Here is a 25,142-nt window from a genome sequence, read left to right on the forward strand (position 1 = left end):
AACAAAACTGGGTCTAAAGAATACAACAAGCAAAATTCAGCACTTACCTACTTACCACAACGGATCTTATTATTAGGTTAGAGGAGGAGGGCGGGTGGGAGGCACTACCTCCGTAGTGCCTCGGGTTCTTCAGCTGCGCGCTTTTAAAGGGGAAACAAACCTACCCAGGTAAGCTTACGCTCTACCTGCTTCCGGGTCTCGGCTGCCTCTCTGGTCGTCGTCACTTCCCCCTGCTGCTCCCGCTCTTTCTGTGAAGAGAGAGTGAAAAAAAACACCGCTGCCCGCTACCGGTAAGTACTTTTAAAACAAACAGTCCTACCTTAGCTGCTGCTCGCACTCTTAGGGCTTCTTAGGGTTCTTAGGGCTAAAGAGATCAAATGGTATGTGGAGAAATTTTGAACAAGGTTTGCATTTGGATGATCAGCCATGATCATATTGAATGACAAAGCAGGCTCAAGTGGCTTACTACAACACTTGCTTTTTATGCTTCTAACAGGAAAAAAAGTCAAATATTTCTAAAACCTGTCAATTGCTTATCTAGATCACAAAGGAATTTTGAACAGCCTCTTTAAAGTTTTACATGAACACAATTATTACAAAGTTCCAGTGATATTTAATTCACCCTGGGAGAGGGTGCTAGTTTCTATTAGTTTTCCAGTATTACAACATTCACACAACAAATATAATTTATATTTAAAATTCTGCATGATTTTTCAATAATTCCAGTAATTCGGCTAAATTTTATTCAGAAATGTTTTACAGTCTACCGTATAATCAAGGCCATTATATCGAAACTTTCACATCACGTTGTGTAAGACAAAGAGGTCTTCAATTAAATTGGATTGTCATGAAATTCCATTACATTGCTGCAAAATGACAAAGCTGTTTCCCCCTCATGATTAATTAATGAATAAGTGTTAAGTTAAGTGCAGCGTTCTAGCAAAAATAATATTTAAAACAGGTTAAGGCAAGTGAAGGCAAGTGTCGAGAGTGTAATGCTGGAAAAGCACAGCAGGTCAGGCAGCATCCAAGGAGCAGGAGAATTGATGTTTTAGGTATAAGCCCTTCATCAGGAATGGAGCTTGTGGGTCGCGGGGCTGAGAGATAAATGGGAGAGGTGGGGTTGGAGTAAGGTAGCTGGGAATGCGATAGGTGGTTGAAAGTTGGGGAGAAGGTGATCAGTCAGAGGGGGAGTGATGGACAGGTCTGGAGGGAAGAGCCAAGTTGGAGGCTTGGGACTGGGATAATGTGGGGTAAGGGGAAATAAGGAAGCTGTTGAAATCTACATTTATCCCCTGTGGTGGCAGGATCTCAAGGCAGAAAATATAAGGTGTTCCTCCTACAGGCGTCGGTTGGCAACGGTTTGGAGGTGGATGAGGCGCAGGAACCTGCATGTCCTTGAAGGATTAGATGGGGGTGTTGAAGTGTTCACCCACGGGGCGGTGGGGTTGCTGGGTGCGGGTGACTCAGAGACGTTCTCTGAAACGATTCGCAAGAAGGCGTCCCGTCTATCCGAAATAGAGGAGACCACACCGGGTGCAACAGATGCAATAAATGACATTGATAGAGGTGCAGGTAAATTTCTGACGGAAGTGGAAGGATTCACTGGGGCCTTGGACAGCGGTGAGGGGAGTGGTGTGGGTGCATGTTTTGCACTTCCTGCCCTGGCAACTCGGCACCGCCCTTCAGACCCGTCCCTCACTCCCCACTCTGACTGATCACCTTCTCCCTTACTTTCATCGACCTGTTGCTTTCCCAGCTACCTTCCCCCAAACCTCACCCCCTCCCATTTATGTCTCAGCCCCGACACACAAGCCTCATTCCTGGTGAAGGGTTAATGCCCGAAACGTCAATTCTCCTGCTCCTTGGATTCTGCCTGACCTGCTGTGTTTTCCAGCACTACACTCTTGACTCTGATCTCCAGCATGTGCAGTCCTTACTTTCTCCTCCCTGTAAGCCTACTTTATCCCCACTTTTAATGATCAGACATTTTCCTTCCCTGCCCTTAGGTCTCATATCAAAAGTCACCAAAAGGAAATACACCAAACAATAAAGAATATAAAATTTCTAATCACTTATTACTGAGTAAAAGTAAAGTCACCATTGCCCTGGAAGGCAGTAGGGCTGCTCTGTCATAACAGAAAAAGTGATGGTTTAACCTGAGGGTCACCGCACCTCAGGTGAGGGACAAGTTTGAAAAGGTGGAGCTTTCAGGATAACCTTAGCCGATGCAGAAATTTGAGCCTGCGCTGTTGACATCACAGCATTGCTAACTAGCAATCCAGCCAACCGAGCTAACTAACCTTTATTACAGCACGTGCAACAACATGGGAGAGAAAAAAGGGGTTTCACCAAGCAAGGGTTCGGAGCATCAACCAACAATGAAACAAAATGGTGATTCTCAAAACACAGATGGTCATTTAGACTCAGATATACAAATTGGAGACAGGCCCTTTGGTCCAATATATCAATGCTGACCAGATATTCTAAACTAATCTAGTCTCATTTGCCAGCATTTGGCCCATATCCCTTTAAAACCTTCCTACTTATATTCCCATCCAGATGCTCGTTTAATGTTGTAATGTTGTAATGTTGTAATTCTACATGCCTCCATACTTGGCATGGAATAAGCTCATTCCATACTTGCGTGAAAAAGTTGCCTCTTAGGTCTCTTTTAAATCTTTCCACTCTCACCTATGCTATCTAGTTTTCGACTCCCCTATTCTGCGGAAAAGACCTTGGCTATTCACCCTATCCATGCCCCTTACTATTTTATAGACTTTGAAGAATATCTTTCAGCCTCTCTCAATAGCTCAAAGCCTTCAACTCTAGTAAAATTTTTGTAAAACTTTTCCGAACCCTTTCAAGTTTCACAACCAGCCAGCACTGAATGCATTCTTCCAAAAGTGACCTCAACAATATCCTGCACAGCCAGTACATGACATCCCAACTCCTACACTCAATGCACTGACCAATAAAGGCAAGCATACCAAACGGCCTCCTCACCACCCTGTCTGATTGAAGCTCCACTTTCAAGGAACTACGAACCTGAACCCCAAGGTCTCTTTCTTCGGCAACACTGACCAGGACCTTACCATTGAGTCCTGCCTAAGCTGCCTTACCAAAATGCAGTACCTCACATTTATCTAAATTAATTAGATCAGAAAAAAAGCACCAGTAGTGTAGCACATAATCCCCATCTAATTATGTATTAAATATGCTAAACCTGAATCAAACCTTGCTTAAACCACACTTGGATACTGTGTGCTGGCAGATCACCAGACAGTCAACAGAAAAAAGGAACCGAAACGGGCACAAAGAAAAGATTGACAAGGTGGCCACAGAAATGTGTGAGTTTACATGTCAGCAAAGGGTTGACAGGCTGCGTCGCTCTTCTCTGAAAGGACGCCAAAAAGAGACGTGATAGAGTTCTTTAAAATGATGAGAGGATTTAACAGACTGGATACAGCAGAATATTTCTTTTCAAATGGAACAGCATACCTTGTGGTCACAAAGTCGTCACCAAGAAGTCCAACAGGGAGATATGGAACCAAAAAAGAGAAAATGCCGGAAAATCTCAGCAAGTCTGGCAGCATCTGTAAGGAGAGAAAAGAGTAGATGTTTCGAATCGAACTGACCCTTTGTCAACGCGGTCAGTTAGACTCGAAACCTCAGCTGTTTTCTCTCCTTGTAGATACTGCCAGACTTGCTGAGATTTTCCAGCATTTTCTCTTTATTGGTTTCAGATTCCAACATCTTCAGTAATTTGTTTTTATTTCGGGAGATATGGAAGTTCTGCAGAATAGGATTACAAAAATGAAGCACAGGGAATGTTTGAGTCCAATCTCATACGTTTAAGGGGAAGATAGACAAGATAAGAGGCATAGAGGAATAGAGGGTTAAAGTAATAGATGAGCAAAGGTGACAGGAGACACGAGTGGTGCAGTAACACTGATGTGAACTGATTGGAACAAATCAAAGAATCCCTACAGTGTTTGAACAGGCCATTTAGCCCATTGAGTCTACAATAAGCCTTCGTACAGCATCCCAACCAGACTGACTCCCCTACGCTTTTCCTGTAACCCTGCATTTCCCATGGCTATTTCACGTAGACTGCACATCCCTAGGCACTATGGGCAATTTAGCTTTGCCTATTAAACTAACCTGCACATTTGTAGACTGAGGCAGGAACCCAATGCAGACATGAAGAGTATGTACAAACCCCACACAGACAGGCGCCTGAAGGTGGAATCGAACCTGGGTTCCTGGCACTGTGAGGCAGGGTGTCGGGTTCTTTGCACTTTGAGACCATTGAGCATGGTGCTGCATTAATAAGGCCTGTTTGCATCCTCTATTGTTTATACAATCCTCTTCGGAGGATAAAAAAAGCTTACAGAATGATGTAACGCTGATAATCCCACCAGGAACAACAATTGCTGCAGCATTTGCATGGAACTCAATTTTCGTATCATAACCACTGAAATGCAAATCAAGATTAGCACTCTTGAACATTTTTACATTGCATTTCAATTCTGAGACTGTTATACCAGGGCAATGGGGGTAAATCAAAACTGATTTGGATAAGAAACACACTGCACTATTTGGAGAGCAGTCGCAGTGAGAGGTTTTCTGGTGTGGGAGACCAAAACAAGGGGTCATAATTTTAAAACCAATTCCAAACCATTCAGGAAAGGTCTTTCATACGTAGGGCTGTGCGAATCCTAATATTTACCCTTTCTTATCCCTCCCTGCTTTGGCCCATTTAAAAAAATTAGGCTTTGAATAAATTGAAAAGTTCAAATTTGAGACTGATTATTTTTTGTTTTTTTGGGAATGATTATTCAGGGAAACAGACCAAGCAGGGAGATGTAGATCAATTATAAAATTATTATTATTACTATAAAATAAGTATTATTGCTAAAGGCAAACAGATGAGTGGGTCAACAACCGAGTCCCATTCCTATGCACATGATCAAGTGCAAAGATGTTTTGACTCCTTTGTAGGATATGCTGATAACAGGTAGGAGCCAGAATACAGGCAGCGAAAAAACAGAAGAACAGATACATTCGGCTCAATGTCTTGTGCTGTCATTTCTACAGAATGCAGAATAAAACGCAATAACTATGAATACAAATGATGGTATTTTCAGCAGCAGCAGTTATTCCTCAATATACAGGTTTAGGTTACAGAGATTTGACCTCTCCATAAATAAACGTGCACATATTATCAACTTAATAAAAGTATTGAGTTTTAAGTCGATGTTTCTCATTAGCAGACAAACCAATCTTATATAGATATTTTTATTGAAAATTGAACATGTTTTTATAAGTTTAAAAAAAATGTATAAACATTGATATACAATTAAATCTTAAATAAATAATAACCAACATCTATCAAACAGAAAAATGAAACGCCGAGAGAAAAAAACAAAACTCAACTAACTACTAATTTAACCTACAACTAACCAGAGTGAAGAATTAAATCTCTTACAGTATTCAGAAAAAAAAACAATGGATAACACAGAAATTGAGGAGTAAAAAATACGCTTGGAATGTGTTAACATCAGATCATTATAAAACCCGTATTTTTTTGTAAAATACTAAAAAAAATGTATATTTTAGTGACAATGTAGACTGAAAGCTTTGCCGATAGCAAGCATGGATTAACAGAACTTTAACAGAACGCTTTTGAAGTATAAGGAAATCTAATTAAATATATAATGTAAGCTCAATCTCCTTTGAACATTAACTCTACTTACATAGAACATTAAGCCCTGCACAGGCCCTTAGGCCCTCGATGTTACGCCGACCCGTGAAAATAATAAAAAGCCCATCTAACCTCCATTATTCCATTATCAACCGTATGTTTATCCAATGACCATTTAAATGCCCTTAGAATTGGTGAGTCCACTACTGTTACAGGCAGTGCATTCCATACCTCTTCAACTCCGGGTAAAGAAACTACCTCTGACATCTGTCCTATATCTATCAACCCTCAATTTAAAGCTATGTGTCCTCATGCCAGCCATCTTCATCTGAGCAAAAATGCTCTCTCTGTCCACCCAATCTAACCCGACTTTCTTATACGTCTCAATTAAGTCACCTCTCAACCTTCTTCTCTCCAATGAAAGCAGCCTCAAGTCCCTCAGCCTTTCCTCGTAAGACCTTCTCTCCATACCATTTTACATCCTAGAAAATCTCCTCTGCACCATTTCTAAAGCTTCTACATCCTTTGTATAATGCAGTAACCAGAACTGTACCCAATACCCCAAGTACGGCCCCACGAAACTTTTCTACAGATGCAACATGACCCCATGGCTCCGAAACTCAATCCCTCTACCAATAAAAAAGACAACACACCGTATACCTTCTTAATAACCCTCGCAACCTAGGTGGCAACATTAAGAGATCTATGTACATGGACACCGAGATCTCTCTGCTCATCTATATTGCCAAGGATCTTACCATTATCCCAGCATTCTTTATTCATGTTTCTCCTTCCTAAGTGAATTACCTCTCTCTTTTCTGCATTAAGCTCTGTTTGCCACATCTCAGCCCAGCTCTGCAGCTTATCTAGATCCCTCTGTAACCTACAACGTCTTTCACTACTCTCCACGACTTTTTCATCAACTTTAATGTCACCTGTAAATTTACTCACCCTTCGATGCCCTAATTTGGGTCATTTATAAAAATGTTAAACAGCAGTGGACCCAAACCAGACCCTTGCGGTACCTCACTCGTTACATGAACATTTCTCATCAGCCACCAGCCTCTGTCTTCTTTCAGCTAGCCAATTACCGATCCAAACCACTAAATCCCCCAGAATCCTATGCCTCCGGATTTTGTGGAATATTCTCCCGTGGGTATGCTTATCAAATGCCTTACTGAAATCCACAGTAACTACATCAACTGCTTTAACTTCATCCATCTGTTTGGTCACTTTCTCAAAATCACTCAATAAGGTTTGTGAGGCATGACCTAACCTTCACAAAACTGTGTTGACTATTACTCATCAACTTATTCCTTTCTGGATGATTATAAATCCTATCTCTTATAAGCTTTTCAAACACTTTTCCCACAAACCAAGTAAGGCTCACTGGTCTATAATGAACAGGGTTGTCTCTACTCCCCTTGTTGAACAACGAATCAACATTTGCTCTCCTCAATACTTCTGCTACTGTTCCTGTAGACAATGACGATATACAGATCAAAGCCAAAGGTTCTGCAATGTCCTCCCTGGCTTCCCAGAGAATCCCAAGATTAATCCCATCTGGCTGTGAGGTCTTATATACTTTCACTCTTTCCAGAATTGCTAACACATCCTCATGAACCTCAATCCTGTCTCACTGCTTTTTTTCCAGTGTAAATGCTGACAAAAAAAAATTGGTGCTTCCCCATCTCCTCGGATTCCACACTCAACTTCCCAAAACTATCCTTGATTGGCCCTAAACTTTATCTAGTCATTCCGTTAGTCCTGAAATATCTGTAGAAAGCTTTATGGTTTTCCTTGATCCTATCTGGCAAAGACATCTCAAGTTTCCTCCTGGCTCTTCTTAGCTCTCTCTTTAGGTCTTTCTTGGTTAACTTGTAACTCAAAGTGTCCTAACTGAGTTTCACATCCCTTCCTAACATAAGCCTTTTCTTCCTCTTGACAAGAGGTTCAAATTCTTTGTTAAACCACGGCTCCCTACACATGGTGTAATGATGCTCTAATTTACAGACAAACTTGGGTAAATCTGCCCAAGGGAATCACACATTTTCACCACTGCTGAATTAGCAACTAAACCACAAAGAGAATGATCAGGATTTATGATTTTGTTAAACAGCAAATTCTTCTTGATATTTTATAACTTTAATGCTTGTCATTTTCAATTTAGAGAGTATTTATTTCAACTGGACATTGTTTATGCTCAAAATTTTAAAGACTACTTTAAAAGAAAGTCTGGAAATAAAGAGTTGGTGTCAGTAAAAGTGTCCACAAAGATGTTAAGCAGCCATAAAAGCTCAACTTATTCATGGATGGTCTTTGAAGAACGAAATCTTCTGCCCACAAGTAGTCTAGCATATGTGACTCCAGTATCATGGCAGTATGATTGGTATGCACACCATACATACCAAGCAATGACAATCTCTTGCAATCTTTTTGATATTAAGTGGTATTATCATTACTGATTCCCTCACGATTAACGCAATGGAGTTAACCTCGACCTGAAACTGAACCGGATCAGCTATACAACGTTATGTCAACAAAAACAGGTCAGAGTCTGAAAATTCTTCACTAAGTAACTCGCTTCCAGTCTCCCAGTACATGCCCATGAAACAGAACACCAGATAGGATGTAGCAACCTGCTTGATCAGCACCCCCATTCACCAACCTGTACATTCACTCCCTTCACCAATAAACAGGGAGAGCTATGTGCACTGCAGCAACTCACTAAACTCCTTGAAAAGCATCTTCAAAGACTGCGGCCTCTGTCACCTTAAGAACACAGGCAAGTAGATAACATTGAAACATCATTACCTGTAAGTTCCTCTCCAAGCCACACACTGTCCTGACTTAGCAATATCTCGTTCCTTCACTGCTATAGGATCACAATCCTAGATACTTCTTTCTTATCATCATTGTGATTGTACCCGTAGCAGGTGACTGCAGATGCTTGAGGAAATGGCTCACTCTCAACTTCCCAAGTGCAATGAACAAGGGACAACAACACTGGCCTTGCCAGCAGTGCTGACATCCATTGAAAAAAATGTTTAAGAGCCTGACCCGTGGGTTAGGACAACAGTCTTGCATCAGTCTGCTGCAGAACCCTGAGCTCCAAACCTAACAGCACATGAGGGATATATATTTATGTTTACCCAGCAAGACTGCATTGGCACAAGGCAGCTCATCACCGTGACCATTTCGAGAACGAGGGAAAGGTACCAAATGCCAGCATTACTGGAAATGTTCAAATTCAAAGAACGAACTTAAAAATCTGAAACAAAAACAAATCAAATTTGACTTCATTCTTCTCAATCCACAAAAGCGATAAGGGGAACGATGATGTGAATATCTCGATTCTGGACAACAGCCCGACTGCAATGAAAAAAGACAACGGTTTCCCTCCCTTTTCTGGGAAGGATTACTGGAAGTAGCTGTACATTCTAACATCGTATTTTTGAAAGCTTTTAAGCTTAACATCACTGCATAGGTCAGCTCCTTACCTTTTTCTGGGGTCCAACCAGTCCAGCTGTTTGGGACTTTCCTTCAAGGCTTGTCCTCGCAGTTTGCAGAGTGACACCTGGTGCGGTGCACGCAGCTCCTCCTCCTCAATGTACCGTTGCACCATCTCCATGGTGAATGTAGAAAAACTGTCTTGTCTCCCCGAGAAGGGCATGCTCGAATAATACTGGACAGTGAAAGACAGGAAGACAAACAGTAGAGTGAAGTGATCTGCTTCCCCTGACTCAAGTAAAACTTGCTCTGTAATCCACGAAAACACTGGACTGAGTGCAGACAACAGCAACACTTAAAAGTAGTTTGAGTATCATCTGACATGCTAATAATGCTGCATCACAAGTGATCCCATCAAACTATCCTAATATTTATCAGGATTGGTAAATGCTGGCTGTGTCAATTCATCACCTGTGAAACACATTAAGACCGGCGAAGTTCCTCATACTGATCATTTTCTGGTCAGGACTTCAGTCACTAATTTGCTGCCAGGTTCTGATAAATAACGAAAAACAGAACAAGAGTTGTACTTGCAGAGAATAAGGGTGCCATGGTTATATCAACATCAGAACACGAGGAGGCTACTTAGCTTTTTAAACTTATTCCACCATTCACACAAATCATGGTAATCTTCATCATCATGACAAATCCCTGTCTTTGTCCCATAATCCTACAAGATTTTCATTTAAAATCTACCAATGTCAGTTTTAAAATTTACAAATGATTTCCAATCAATCGCTGTTTGTGGAGCTTTATCAAGCTTTATCAATTTCTGTGTATAAAAGTGTTTCCCGATATTAACCTCAATGTTCTAACACTTTATCTGTTTAACTTTTATACTTAAGTTAAGCCTCGGAACCCAAGTATCACTTCAGTAAATCTACACTGCACTTTCACTCAGACTGATACTCTTCTTAAACCATGGCGCCCAGATCTGACAGCTTGGTCTAAACATGTTCTGATTTGCTGAAGCATGACTTCTAATCCTTTGGTACCTCGTCGTCTGTAGAGATCAATGTCAACATTCCACTGGCCCCTTGATCATTTTTCTGAACCTGTTTCTGATATATTCATGAACCAAACAGCTGGATCAATCCCAACAAGTTTCTCTGGACTCCACTCTCTCTCAATTTTCATAATCAAGAAATATCCTATTATGATCCAACCTCTCACTTGCCGACACAAACTCATCTGTTGTTGTTTTTTTTTCATTTACTTCATTTATCAAGATTGCTTTCTAATGCTATGCTTCCATCTACCAACACTTCGAATCGCAGTAATCTGCAAAGAGGCACCAAATTTTGAATGTGGCTTTCCTTTCATTATTAATAGTGAATAATTAGGGCTCCAACATCGATCCATGCGGGATAGCATTTACCATATCTTTCCAATTCGAGTATCTCTTATTATCTGCACAAATGTCTCTTGTTCAAATCAAATTCCTCTGCAACTCCCCCTGTGTTTTGCATCTTATTACCACCCTTAATGGAAAGTAGCAAGGTGTAAATTCAGGGACATTCTTAGCAGTCAAATTTAGCTTGTGTTTACCTGACTGGGTGAGCAAGGAATCCCAGTAAATATTATTCTTCGTCTTTACTACATGGGAACTCAATCACAAAGAACAATGTGAAATATTTATTCTTCTTCAAGCTGTATAACCTCTGGGCACATTGTTACCGAGTAGTACTCGCTTTTTTTCAAAACCACAGGCCTCGTCCAACTGTTGGCTTATACTCGTTTCACCATATGGTCCTCATCCTCTCCATCTGAATCTCATGGCAAGATACCTCGAGCATGGAGAGGAACAACTATTCTAAGAACTGAGATCCCACTAATTGGCACCACCTCTCAACTTAAACCATAGTAGAAGCCGATTGATCCGCACTATGTCCTCATCTGAATCATTCTGCTGGCTGCGTTTCTTCCCCATATTAATGCGGTGATGGCTCTCTGATGGCAGAAGGGAACGAAAGGATTTCTCTTCAATCTCATCTTTAGTCATTGACTCGTCGAACGTATGGGTGTACTCAGTGGCAACAGAAGCAGAGTCTGGAGAGACAATAAATGATTGACATTGCTTTTTTGTTATTTTCCATTGCTCAGTGAAAGGTTTAGAACTTGAACTTGAAGTTAAGGGCTGAGCTAGAATCCATGGATTAATTATCTGCTCAAGGAGCAGAGTGGGGTTACAATTATTGATTGAACACAACTTTGATATTGAATCACACATTGTTAAGATTGCTTATGCACAACCCACAGATCCAGGGAAAGCACAAGGAACTGCGATTGAATAGCTGAAGCACATGACTGAATAAAGGAGTCTTGAAATAAATCACTGCAAGACATGTGCCTATTTGACCCACATATCCTTTGGGTAGGGAATGAGTGCTAACGTAGCAATCGATTTGATTGATTCGATTCATCTAACCAAAGACACACATTTCCCCGTTTAATTCATGAGATCAGTGGAAGGTCAAAACATCATTTCTGGTTAAAGAATTCACCTTTCTCACTAGGTAATGAAGGCACACTGTCTCTGTGGATCAAGTCATTGGCCACTATTTGAAACACCTTCTCAATAGGGCCATTTCCCTTTGTGTGGCCAGAGGTTCTTATTTTCTCCAAAAATGATAAGGGTGAGCTGTCTTATTTTAGATTAGATTTCTTACAGTGTGGAAACAGGCCCTTTGCCCCAACCCTCCAAAACGAACCCACCCAGACCCATTTCCCTCTGACTATTGCACCTAACATCATGGGCAATTTAACATAGCCAATTCACCTGACCTGCACATATATAGACTGTGGGATGAAACTGGAGCTCCGGGAGAAAACCCATGCAGACACAAGCGAATGTGCAAACTCCACACAGGCAGTCACCCGAGGCTAGAATCGAACTTCAAATACTGGTGCTGTGAAGCAACAGTGCTAAGCACTGACCCACCTTGCCACCCTGACTTATTAACGCCGCAGCTGCTACTATAGAAATGTCACAGATCAACACAGATGCATAGTTTCAGGACACAAAAACATGTTCTCAGTATTTCTGATTTACACAGGCTTCCTTCTCAACCTAAACCCATCAACATAGTTTTCTTTGTTTTCGTGTATTCCAAGCTCCTCCTTGAATTCATCTGTTATTTGCTTGAATTATTTCTGATGAGGTAAGTTCTACATTCAAACCCCTTTCTGGGTAAAGACTTTGTCGCCCTGTGCAAATACCCCGTTGAATTTAATAGTGACTACAATTATATAAACAGCTCCAGGGAATAGTGTCATTCACAAGCAGAAATATATTTTCTAACTCTATCAAACCCCTACGTAACTGGACCATGTCACTCTTTTTCAATGAGACTAGACTGTCCAATCTTACTTGATGAATTCAAATTCAATTTGGATATTATTCCAGTAACTATTTTTTGTCTTTCCTACTGCCTGTACATCCATATTACAGTATGAAGGTTAGAACTATTTGCAGTGCTCCAAGGGTGATCTGTCCATGGTTCTACACATATCTAACACATTTCCATTCTGTCAACCCAGAAATAAAGCCATGCTCTACTTTTCTAAATAACCTCGCAAACCGGTGCCATTTACTGTCAGTGACTCATTCCTATCTACAGATCCCTCTGCCTTTTTAAGGACATATTTCCAAAGAGGAAATGGTCTCTTTATTCGTTTGATCACAGTGTTCTACCTCACACATGGGTGGAAGTTAACCTTCCACAGCTTTGACTGCAATATTCCCTGAACCAAATCCTCCCAACAGTAAGTTTTCCTAAAAACAAAACTCCAATATATTAATGTACTTAATCTCATCAACTATTTCTTATTTGAAAAGCACTAACTGTCCAGCTCAGTTTTGAACAAACATCATCTGCCACAGTTATTAAAATGTCACAAACTGAACTACAATCACTATTTGCATTCATATTCATTGCAGCCCAAGAATGAGAGGTGGTATCATTGAGGGTCGATAAAATGGTCTAGGGATTGATCAAGTAGATGCAGAGAAGATGGTTCAACCTAAAATGAGGAGTCGTAAGTTTACAATAAAGGGGAAGCTGGATGAATTACTTCTCTTAGAGGATGTTGAATCTGTGGAATTCACTACCTCAGAACAATGTGGATTCTGGGACATTAAGTAAATTTAAATAGGAGACACACAGGTAATTAATTAGTAATGGGTTGAAGAATTAAGGAGAGCTGGCAGTATTGGTGTTAAGGCCAAAATGAGATTAGCCATGACTGTATCAAATGGCAGAGCAGGTACAAGGGGCTGGATTAATAATCCTGCTCCTAGTTCTGATGCTCTTATGTTCTTATTTCAAAACGAAGTAGTAAGAGGCATGGACTAATACAATGTGTTTAATGGGCATGGTATTGGAAAGACAATGGTGAGAGGCTGTTTGATTTGGTGAGGTCAGCTACAATATCTCTACAGTATTGTCAGCAGACCAGCTGGACCCAGCACAGAGAAAAGATCGTGATGTCTCTTTTGCCGCATCTTTCCCCACCTATTTTTTTTCTAGTCTCGAACTTATTCCCTCCTCCCTAGCTTTAGGCCTGAAGTTCCTTCACCAAAAACCTTGCAGTCTCTTTCTCCAAAACCACCATTGCTGAATCCCACACCATCAACATTCTGAGGGTTTACTATTGACTAGAAAGTGAAGTCGACTAGCCATATAACTACTGTAAATAAATCGCTCCCCGAATCTCTGAAGCCTGTCCACCATCCACAAGACACAACTCAGGAGTGCAATAGAATATTCGCTACTTGGTTAGGTTTGGGTGCAGCTCCAAGAACTCTCAAGAAGCTTGACAGCATTAGGAAAAAGCAGACTGCTTGAATGGCACGACACTCACTCCCTCCTCCACTGATGCCTAGAACAGCATTATGCACTATGTACAAGATACATTATATCAATTCATAATACTTCAATAGCATCTTCCAAATCTATGACCAATACCACCTAAAATGAAAAGGGAAGCAGACTCATGCAAACACCACGTCCTGCAGGTTCCCTTCCAAGCCACTACCATTTGGAGTTGAATATCATTCAGCCTTCCTGAAGTGTAATTGAGCCAAAATTCTGGAACTCGCTCCCAACAGCACGACCAATAGGCCTACAACCCACACAGACTGCATTGATTCATAAAGGGAGCTCACAACTATCTTCTCAAGGGCATTTGAATGAGGCAATAAATGTTCACACAGCCAGTGACACCCACATTCCACAAATTAATTAATTCCTTAACGCCTCCTCCTTCCTTCCACAACATTCCCACCCAAAACAGATGTGCTGTGCAAACACAAGCCTTGAGAAGCATGTGGTAGCCTACAAGGAGGCCCAAGCCACATTCAGGAATCTCTTGAGGCCCTGAGCCGTGCTCAGAAAGGTGTGGTCCTGAATGCATAATAATCCCCAGCGATTCACACAATATAGTCAATAGTGAAGCTATCAGTTCCCAACTTCTTCACAAATAGAATGGTTGGGACACAGGATGAACGGCCAGAGGAAGTGGTAGATGCAAGTACAGTTACAATATTTAAAAGACATTTGGAGAGGTACATGAATAGGAAAGGTTGAGTAATATGGGCCAAACGCAGGCAAAATGCACGAGTGTACTTTTTGAAATTTCGTTGGCATGGATGTGTTGGACCGAAGAGTATATTTCCATTTTGTATAACTATGATTCTATTGTTTTCAGCCACGGTAGCATTTTGCAATTGTCCTAAACTATGGTGTAATTGAACAAGTCAATGGAGGCTTTTGGCACCAGGGCCACAGTACTCTGTCAGTAAGGTGTTGAGTAGTAGCTGCAATTTAGTGGGCATTTAATAAACGCAATAATGAAGAAGAATGCAAGGAAATTGCTGTAGATGTTGGAATCTGTACTGAAAACAACAAATTCCGGAGCTGACAGCAGATCAGGCATCATCCATCGAAACCAAGCAAGCTAACGGTGAGTCTCGATGACTCAATCAGAGCTCTGATGAAGCGTCATCGGGACTCAAAATGTTAGCTTGCTCTCTCCGTCGAGTTTTTAAAAGAGGTTCATGGATGAGAGTGTCATTGGTTAGGCAGCATTCATTGTCCATCCCTAATCGCCCAATGGGCAGCTAAGAATAAAGCTCATTGTTGTGTGTCTGGAGTCACATGTCGGAAAAACTACGTAAGGATGATAGTTTCTAAACTCAAGCATGTTAGTGAACCAGATGGGTTTTCCGAAACTCGACAAATGATTCATGGCTATTGAGGGAGTGCAGCGTAAGTTCACAAGGTCAATTCCTGGAATGGCGGGACTACCTTACACTGTAAGACTGGAGCAACTGGACTTGTATACTCTTGAGTTTAGAAGACTGAGAGGGGATCTGATTGAGACAGATAAGATTATTAAAGGATGGGACACTCTGAAGACAGGAAACATGTTTCTGCTGATGGGTGAGTGCCGAACCAGAGGACACAGCTTAAAAATACGGGGTAGACCATTTAGGACAGAGATGAGGAGAAACTTCTTTACCCAGGGTGTGGTGGCTGTGTGGAATGCTCTGCCCCAGAGGGCATTGGAGGCCCAGTCTCTGGATTCATTTAAGAAAGAGTTGGATAGAACTCTCAACGATAGTGGAATCAAGGGTTATGGAGATAAGGCAGGAACAGGATACTGATTAAGGATGATCAGCCATGATCATATTGAATGGTGATGCAGGCTGGAAGGGCAGAATGGCCTACTCCTTCACCTATTTTCTATTGTCTCTTGTGATGAGATTCTCAATTCCAGATATTCACTAAATTCAAATTCACAATTTCCTGTGCCACGATTCAAACCTGGTTCTCCAGAATGCTGAAAAATGTGTTGCTTGAAAAGCGCAGCAAGTCAGACAGCATCAAAGGAGCAGAAGAATCGACATTTCGGGCATAAGCCCTTCTTCAGGAATGAGAGGATGTACTAAGCAGGCTAAGATAAGAGGTAGGAAGGAGGGACTAAGGGGAGGGGATCCACAAGGGATGAATTCAGATTTCTCCAGCTTTCTAATTTTCCCCCTCCCCCCAACTCATCTCAGTCCCAACCCTCGGACTAAGCTATGCCTTCTTGACCTGCAATCTTGTTCCCGACCTCTCCGCCCCTACCCCCTCCCCGGCCTATCACCCTCACCTTAACCTCCTTCCAACTATCGCATTCCCAACGCCCCTCTCCCTAGTCCCTCCTTCCTAACTCTTATCTTAGCCTGCTTGGTACACCCTCCTCATTCCGGAAGAAGGGCTTATGACCGAAACATCGATGCTCCTTTGATGCTGCCTGACATGCTGCACTTTTCCAGCAACACATCTTTCAGCTCTGATCTCCCGCATCGGCAGTCCTCACTTTCTCCAGAATGCCACCTGGATCTTTGGAGAAAGAGTCCAGCAATAATACCACTCGGCCATCGGCTCCCTACCGCGTCCTTCAGTATTTGCTGTTAGCAGTTCTCAAGAAATATGTTATGCATTAATTGTGTTCTGTGTAATAGCATCCATAGTGAACACAAAAAGCCCACCTCCAGTCATTATGTTTGAGACTGGATGACTCAGACAGACTGGCTAATGAGACGGAGTTACACATTTTAATATCTGGCAGTTTCTCCGCAGGACCTGCTCTCATTCCTTCTGCGATGAAACAAACAAAGAAAAGACGGTCGATACTCCCCATTAAGTCTCTAAATTCAATAGTAATTTATTTTAATTCAAAAATGTTTCAGTGAAAGACATTTCAGCAAGCTCACTATCCCCTGTCTCAGTTCAATGGGAAACGGAATCAATTCTGCATCGCTTACTATCCCGGTGGAAAAGGCCACTAGTTTAAGCCCTTGAACAAACTATCAGCTAATCTGAGTTTTCAATCTTGTTCTTTGACAGATTGCAACAGGTTTTGCACAAGGGAGCATGCAGACAGGACAAACTTCAATTTTATTTCATACAAGAAAAGGCAATTCAGTTTAGATGAGAAGATTAATTGAGATCAGGCATCAGGTGAGGATACAAAACAGTCAAGTTTGGAATTTCCAGAGACCATCAAGACTGTCCATTCAATTACTGAAGTTTGTCTTATATTGCTTTCCTAATCGACCTATTTCAATGCATTATGACACCTCTGGAGCAGGTGGGACAGTTCCAGGCCTTCTGGCTCAAAGTTTGAGACACTACCACAGCATCACAAGAGCACTGTGTTTTAGGCTGAGTAACTAGTGGGTTAACTTGCCCAATTATCTTCATAATGCAGAAGATACAGCTACCATCCTAAATATGGAAAATAAGCAAGGTATTAATGGGAGCTAAGATCTTATAACAGTCTCTCTGACAAGGGACAAAATATCTTCCATTTGTTTTTTTGTTCATCCTTTGATAGTTTGAAATTTTTAAACCTTCTGGTCAACCCATCATCTTTGCAGTATTGTACATCTATTCTTTCAATTTGATGTCACTCATAATTGCCTCACCTACGCACCGCTGTTCATCGTGCTTTTCTATATATTGTTGAGAATAATAAAATAATTGATTATATTGTTCTGCTTTAACATTCCAACTATAGTCCCATTCCAGTTTAGCTGACTGCTACTTTATACCCATATGACTGCCTTTAAGTTTAAATACTATTTGAAGAACCAAATTCCACACTCGAAAGCTAAATTCTATCATGCTGCATTAAATCTTACCAAAAGGGACTTTTATTTTGAGCTCATTAATAAATCATATTATAAGGTCTAAAATAGCGGTTCCCTGATTGGTTCCAGAGCATCTGTTCTGAGAAATTGCACAGAGCAGTCTAACTCAAATTGCTTCAGCAGGTAACATAAGTTGAGTGCACAACACTGTTTCAACTAACAGAGAACCCTCCGAATTCCAGGATTCTGTTAGATCCGCAAAATTACTCAGAGCATAGAATTCCTACGTTGTGGAAACAGGCCCTTCGGTCCAACAAATCCAGACTAAACCTCCAAAGACTATCCCAACCAAACCTATTCCTCAACATTTACCCCGATTAATGCACCGAACCTGTGCAACGCAGGACACTATGGGCAATTTAGCATGACCAATTCACCTAATCTGCACTGTTCTAGATTGTGGGAGGAAACAGGCACCTGGAGGAAACCCATGCAGACACAGTAGAATGTACAAACTCAACACAGAAAGTCAGCCGAGGCTGGAATTGAACCTGAGTCCCCAGTGCGGTAAGGCAGGCTAAGCGCTGAGCCGCACTGCCCCCAGCCTACATTTTTTCTTAAAAGACTGAGTGCATTCACCCTGCCTTTCCTGATCATAGATGACTGCAAAACCATCAATAACTGTGCAACGAGCAACAAACCTCAGGTTATTAAACTGTGAAGTTTAATAGTATTAATCAGATTGGGTCAGTGTAAAAGTTTTACATGCAAAGTTCATCCCTGGTTTGCAGTTGCTTTATGAAATCTGAATGTTGCTGCCTCTGCTGGTCCAACATCACTGTCACTGACACAGGAGCTGTTCCACGAAATCAGTTTGTGGCAGTCAGAGATCCTGCTACAACCTGCGTACATGTTAACACAGTCGTCTCAATCAGAAAGAATTAGTACAGCAGAGTAGAAGACAACTTGGATCACATTGAGCTTTTGAAATTAGAAGCCCCTATTCAACCCATCACAACTGTGCCGCTTTTTAAAAAATAGCTATTTTGCTAGACCCCTGCTGTCACAGTAATGCAAGTATTCAAATTAATTTTGGAAATTAACAGTGAATCAGCTGCCACCTCCTTTCCAGATGATCTCAGCTCTTCTTTGAAACAGCAAAACCCATTGAGCAGATTGAAGTATCTAATGTTTAAAAGAAAAATCACATGCTTAGTCACTGTAATATGATTTTGTTTTACATAATTCTGAGCAAAAAGGAGAAGTCGATGAGAAAGGTGAACCACCCGTGGGTAACAAAGGCAGTCAAGGGCAGTACCCACAAGGAAAAGAAAAACACAGCAGCGGATGACTTAAAAGACAGAAAATTGATCATGTAATTAAATTGACAAGAAAAAAAATGAATGGCAAGAGTTGTAGAGGTATATAAAAATCGAGTACCTAAAGTCAGCATCGAACCCTTTCATCCTCGAAGCAGCTAAGTGAATCTTTTTTGAATGGTCTCAAATGCTGGTTTATCCTTTATTAAATATAGGAGCTAAAATTGTATATAGTACTCCAAATGAGGTCTCAGCAACGGCCAGTGTGGTTAACCAATCCTCAGTCTATACCACAAATCAGCTGGAAATAGTGGTCTTGGACTGGGACTGGGCTGTCAACTCATCTCACCTCCGGGATTCAGCTGGTTGTCAGGTTAAGAATCAGAGCTGTAACACAATTGGGAGCTGGGTGGCCCCAGTGGAGCCTAAAATGAGTGTCGCTCAGCTGGCTGTTGATGAGCATCTGCTGATTGATAGCCCTGTTAATGACATCTTCTATCACTTTACTGCTAATCGAGTGTGGACTGATAGAGGGAAATTGTCTGGGTTGGATTTGCCCTGTGATTTTGTGTTGAACATCCCTGGGCAATGTTCCACATTGTCGGTAGATGCCAGTGCTGGAGCAGTAATTGGCTTTGTGTGTGGCAAGTTCTGGAGCACAGGCTATCAGTATTATTACCAGAATGTTAGCAGGACCCATAGCCTTTATACTATTTGTCCACTACTTGATATTACTCAAACTAAATCGAACTGGCTTCAAACCCACATCTGTGACGTTAGGAACCACTGGAGAAGGCTAAGATAGATCATCCCACTTTGCAACTGGCTGAAAATTACTGCAAATGCTGTCATCTTATCTTTTGCATGGATGTGTGAAACCCCTCCGTCAGTAAGGGTGGGGAATATCTGTAGTGCATCCTGCAACGAGATGTTTAATTGTCCATTACCATTCATAACTGGGTGTGGCATAACTGCAGAACTTCGATCTGATCCATTGGTTGTGGGATCGTTTCGCTCGATCACTTGCTGCTGATGCTGTTTGATATGCAAGTGATCCTGTTTGGTAGCTTCACCAGTTTGGCACTTCATTTTTAGGTCTGCTTGGTGCTGCTCATGGGATGCCTTCCTTTTTTGTCCATTGTTATGGGTGAGTGTGGGATTTACAAATACATGAGATTACAGATTGTGCTGGAGTACAGTTCTGCTGCTGTTGATGTCACACAGTGCCTCAGAGATATCCAGTTTGAGTTCCTACATCCGATCGAAGTCTGTCCCAATTACCACGGTGATCGTACCACTCAACACAATGGAGAGTACTCTCAAAGTCGAGGCTTTGTCTTGGTCGCTCTTACCGAAACCATCATGGACAGATGCATCTGCAGCTGGTACATTTGTAATGATCAGATCTATTATCTTTTCCCCTCTTGCTGGTTCCCTCACTGCCTGCTGCAAACCCAGTTGAGCAGCTATATCCTTGTGGACCCTACCAACTCAGTCAGTAATCCTGCTGCTGAGCTAGTCTTGGTGGGGCACATTGAAATCCTGTACCTAGAGTCGCTAGACACCATTTTACTGTGTCAGTGCTTCCTCCAAGTATTGTTCAACATGGAGGAGCACTGATTCATCAGCTGAGGGAGCACGGTATATGGTAATAAGCAGGAGCCATGAGACTTTCTCGTGTCCAAAGTCAATGCTGAGTACTCCCAGTGCAAATGGTTCCTGTGTGTACACCACGCTGCCATCACCTCTGCCAGGTCTCTCCTACTGGTGGTACAGGACACATCCAGAGATTTCAGGAGGAAGTGAAGACTGGAAATGAAAGTCGAAAGTGTGGTGCTGGAAAAGCACAGCAGGTCAGGCTGATGAAGGGCTTAGGCTTGAGACATCGATTCCCCTTCTCCTCGGATGCTGCCTGACCTGTTGTACTTTTCCATCATCACAATCTCGATATCTAGGGATGTTGATGACGGTGTCTGCTCATTGTCTGTAAGGGATGATTCCATGAGTATGACTCGGTCAGGCTGTTCCTTGACTGGTCTGTGAGACAGCTCTCCACATTTTAGAACATAAAACATAGAACAATACAGCACAGAACAGGCCCTTCGGCCCACGATGTTGTGCCGAACTTCTATCCTAGATTAAGCACCCATCCATGTACCTATCCAAATGCCACTTAAAGGTCGCCAATGATTCTGACTCTACCACTCCCACGGGCAGCGCATTCCATGCCCCCCCCCCACTCTCTGGGTAAAGAACCCACCCCTGACATCTTCCGTATAACTTCCACCCTTCACCTTAAATTTATGTCCCCTTGTAACACCCTGTTATACCCGTGGAAAAAGTTTCTGACTGTCTACTCTATCTATTCCTCTGATCATCTTATAAACCTCTATCAAGTCACCCCTCATCCTTCGCCGTTCATACGAGAAAAGGCCGAGAACTCTCAATCTATCCTCGTACGACCTATTCTCCATTCCATTTTGGCACAAAAAAAAAGATGGTAGTCTGAAGGGTGTTGCACTGTCAAGAGGGCTGATTCTGTGGTTGTATTTCCTAATGCCTTGTTAAATGCCGAGTGGTCCATCCAGTTTAATTGTTTTGTTGAGACCTTGCAGTAATTAATACAGTGAGTAGCATGTTGGGCGACTGTCAGGTTGGCAGGATTTTTTCCGCCATTGACAATGGCTCCGTGGAGATCAGGAGATTCCTAATTCCAGTTCTTTTTCTTGAATTCAGATTCCACCATCTGCCGAACTGGTATTCGAACCAGGACTTAAGTTGTACATTTTAATATTCTGCATAAAAGTTAAATATATCAGGTTTGTTCACGCACTTTAAATATAACTAACGCTGGTTTTGTTTCTTTGTAAACACTGTGTCCATCATCCAGTCTCTTCGATTCTTCGCTCCAACAACAAGAGCGAGGAGCACATGGAGTTTCTCTCACTAAGACTGAGACAATCCGATCAGCTGTTTCTGCTGGTTCCCTCCCTCCCACTAGCCCACGAAGCCAAACAGCGTCACGTGGTGTTCCTCGTTATTTTCCTAAAGTTACATATTTCTCCAGTCTCTTATCAACCGTTATCAGGGTTCATCTTGATCTTTTACCCTAGTCTCTAAATTCCAGACATTACATCTCTGTTTCTTCCTCCTCCTCATCACCCCCCCTCGCCAATTCACAGATATCATGTTTTTTTTTTGTGTTTGTCTTTCCTGGTTATGTCCTCCCCTTTCATTCTGCTAAAAACTAATGTTTGACCTCACCATCGTTGGAAAATTCTGTTCCATCTCCACTATCCCTTTCCTTTCAAAATTCATTGTATTTGATGTACCTCTATTCTTGGCTCCTCCTGTATCTCACCTACACACTGACGGGAGGTGATATCATCCAAAAGCACAGTGTTGGCTTTCACATGTACACTGACAATGCCCAGCTCTCTCTCCCCAAAATCCCTCTCCATTGCTCCACTGTTACTCTGTTATCAAACTGCTTACCACGCTCCCACTACTCGATTCGCTGCAATTTCCTCAAATGAAATGTTGCAATGCTTAAACCCATTGCCTTCAGTTGCTATTTCAAATTCCTTTCCCTAATTGCTGAACTTCTCCCTCTCCCTGGGAACTATCTGAGGCAGAACCACACTCTTCACAATCCTGCTGTCATATCTGACCCCAAGGTGACCTTTTGATCAGACATCTACACAATCACAAACACCAGGAATTCCAGTCTCTAAAACGTTGCTTGTTTCCACTTCACCCCAGCTCCATTGCTACTGAAAACCATTATCTGTGTATGTGCTGCCTTAAACGTGACGAATCTGAAACAGAACCCTTGATTCAGTGAGGAGCTTGCTGCCCAAAGGTCAGAATGGAGATAACTTGCCCATCAAGCTGCATGGGCCTTTCACCACCCATGTCTTATTGATGAGGCACAGTGGCAGCAATGAAGGAAAGAAAAGGAAGAAAATCCTGCTCTCCACATCTCACTGATGCTTGGAGCATTCTGTTCCATGGGTCAAAGATCTGCCCTGTTCAGTCACCTGAAGTCCCAAGGTGGAAACTCCTAGAAACCCACAAAGATTTCACCCTGAATTGACTGCTGCCCTCCACGAGGGTAATGTATACAGTCATCCTGGGACAGGAGAAGGGGATGGTGTGAATTTCTAATATGAACTGACAGTGACGGATTTTATAAACTTGTATTACAGGATACTACAGGTGGACATTCAGATGGTAATCTCAGTAATTGTAACACCAAACCCTGACAGAATTACGGAATTCATCAGGGCCTGGAGATTTGTATTGTGTGTGAGTATTGTGTTCCAGCTCAATCCCACTTGCTGCATAAAAGTTATCCTTTGAATCAGCCCATTCGCTTAATATATCTCCCCAAACCATCAATGTGTCCTATAACACTTGTAAAATGAACTGATTGATGTAAGGTTTATTATTATAACATGTAACCTTTGTAAACCCCTCTCTCACCGCTCCCCTCAAGTTTCTTTGCGACAAAGAGAACAACCTCAGTTTCCCCAAACCCCTGATTCCCCAGTGTCTGTTTGCTGTCTATAAGGTACACATCAGGATTGTGTTGGAAGAGTCTCCACTTGCCTGCATCAGTGTAGCTCCCAGCAATGTTAAAGAACATGAACATCCTCCAGGACAAAGCACTGTGCTTGAGTGGTGTCCCATCCACCAACTTCAGCATTCTCTCTCTCCACCCCCGAGGCACAGTGACATCACTGTGGAAAAGGTAAAGTCGGTATTGTCCTATCAGGTCTTACGTCCGCTCTATCATTAGGAAGAGATGTCTGGTGGTGGTTTGACCTGAAGGTTACCACAGCCCAGGCAAAGAGAAATGTTGAGAAGGAGAGTCCATGTATTTTAGATCGATATTATCTATGTATCAGCAACAACTATATCATACCAATGAATAATGAAAAAGAACATCCAAATCACTGTACTAAAATCCCCCATTCCTTCAACCATCCTGGTAAATCTCCTGTGCCCTCCTTCCCTGCCATCCTTCCCAATGTGTGGGCGATCTTTGGTTTGCACTGACCCAACTGCTCTTTGTCCCTGTGGGTGATGTCATCATTGAGCAATAATTGCACTAAATCTCACTTTCTGGAAGGGTGGGAGACACAGAATTGGCAATAGCATTTAAGACATATTTAGGTGCACGCTTGCGATGCCAAGACAAAGAACACGATGGACCAAGTATTGGGAAATGGTTTAGGATAGTTAGGTGGTAAATGTCTTTACTGGCACAGATTCAATGGACCACAGAACCTTTTATCTGAGCTGTAAACCTCTAGATACTTAATATAGGAATATGACAGGCTACATTTGAAACCAGGTCAGAAAAGGTGATATTAGAATAGAATACACATGATTGGTCAATGTGTTTGGGAGGAAAGTTGGAGAGAGAGAGGTTTAGGAGGAAATCCTGGAGCTCGGCACAGAAATCTGAAAGGGCCGTCATCAAGTGAGAAATAAAAATGGACTCTCCTGAAGGTTGGAGTCAAATAAAGGCACATGCAGCAGAGCTTTGAGAGACTGGAGGGGATTAGAGTTATGGGGGTTCTGAGGCTGTAGAGGAATTATTAGAGATAAGGAAAAGTTATGAGGCTGGGTGAGGTGACAGTGATAGGGAGAGTTGTGTAGAGGGAGGAATGTAGAGATAGCTAGAATTAGAATCGTAATGATGTATAGCACGGAAACAGACTCTGTGGTCCAATCATTCCATGTCAAACATAATTACGAACTGAGTTAATCTCACCTACCTCCCCTTCGTCCACATGTATCCAAACATTTCATATTAGGTACCTGTCCAAATGACTTTCTCGTAGAATCCCTACAGTGTGGAAACTGACCATTTGCCCAACAAATCCACCCAGACCCATTCCCCTTTGTTTACCCCATACTAATGCACTCAACATACACATCTCTGAACAGTGTGGGC

At 42.0% G+C, this 25,142-nt stretch overlaps 1 long non-coding RNA gene across 1 annotated transcript in view; it reads left to right on the plus strand.

The window, feature by feature from the left end:
* The first annotated feature begins 236 nt into the window (after window positions 1-236).
* LOC140478559 (uncharacterized) overlaps window positions 237-25,142 on the plus strand; it is a 728,439-nt gene continuing 703,533 nt past the window's right edge. The window contains exon 1 of the long non-coding RNA XR_011960816.1: window positions 237-290. This is a non-coding gene — a long non-coding RNA (uncharacterized lncRNA). The remainder of the gene's footprint in view (window positions 291-25,142) is intronic.

The sequence above is a fragment of the Chiloscyllium punctatum genome, chromosome 6 (assembly GCF_047496795.1).
Source record: "Chiloscyllium punctatum isolate Juve2018m chromosome 6, sChiPun1.3, whole genome shotgun sequence".
NCBI classification, from domain to species: Eukaryota; Metazoa; Chordata; class Chondrichthyes; order Orectolobiformes; family Hemiscylliidae; genus Chiloscyllium; species Chiloscyllium punctatum.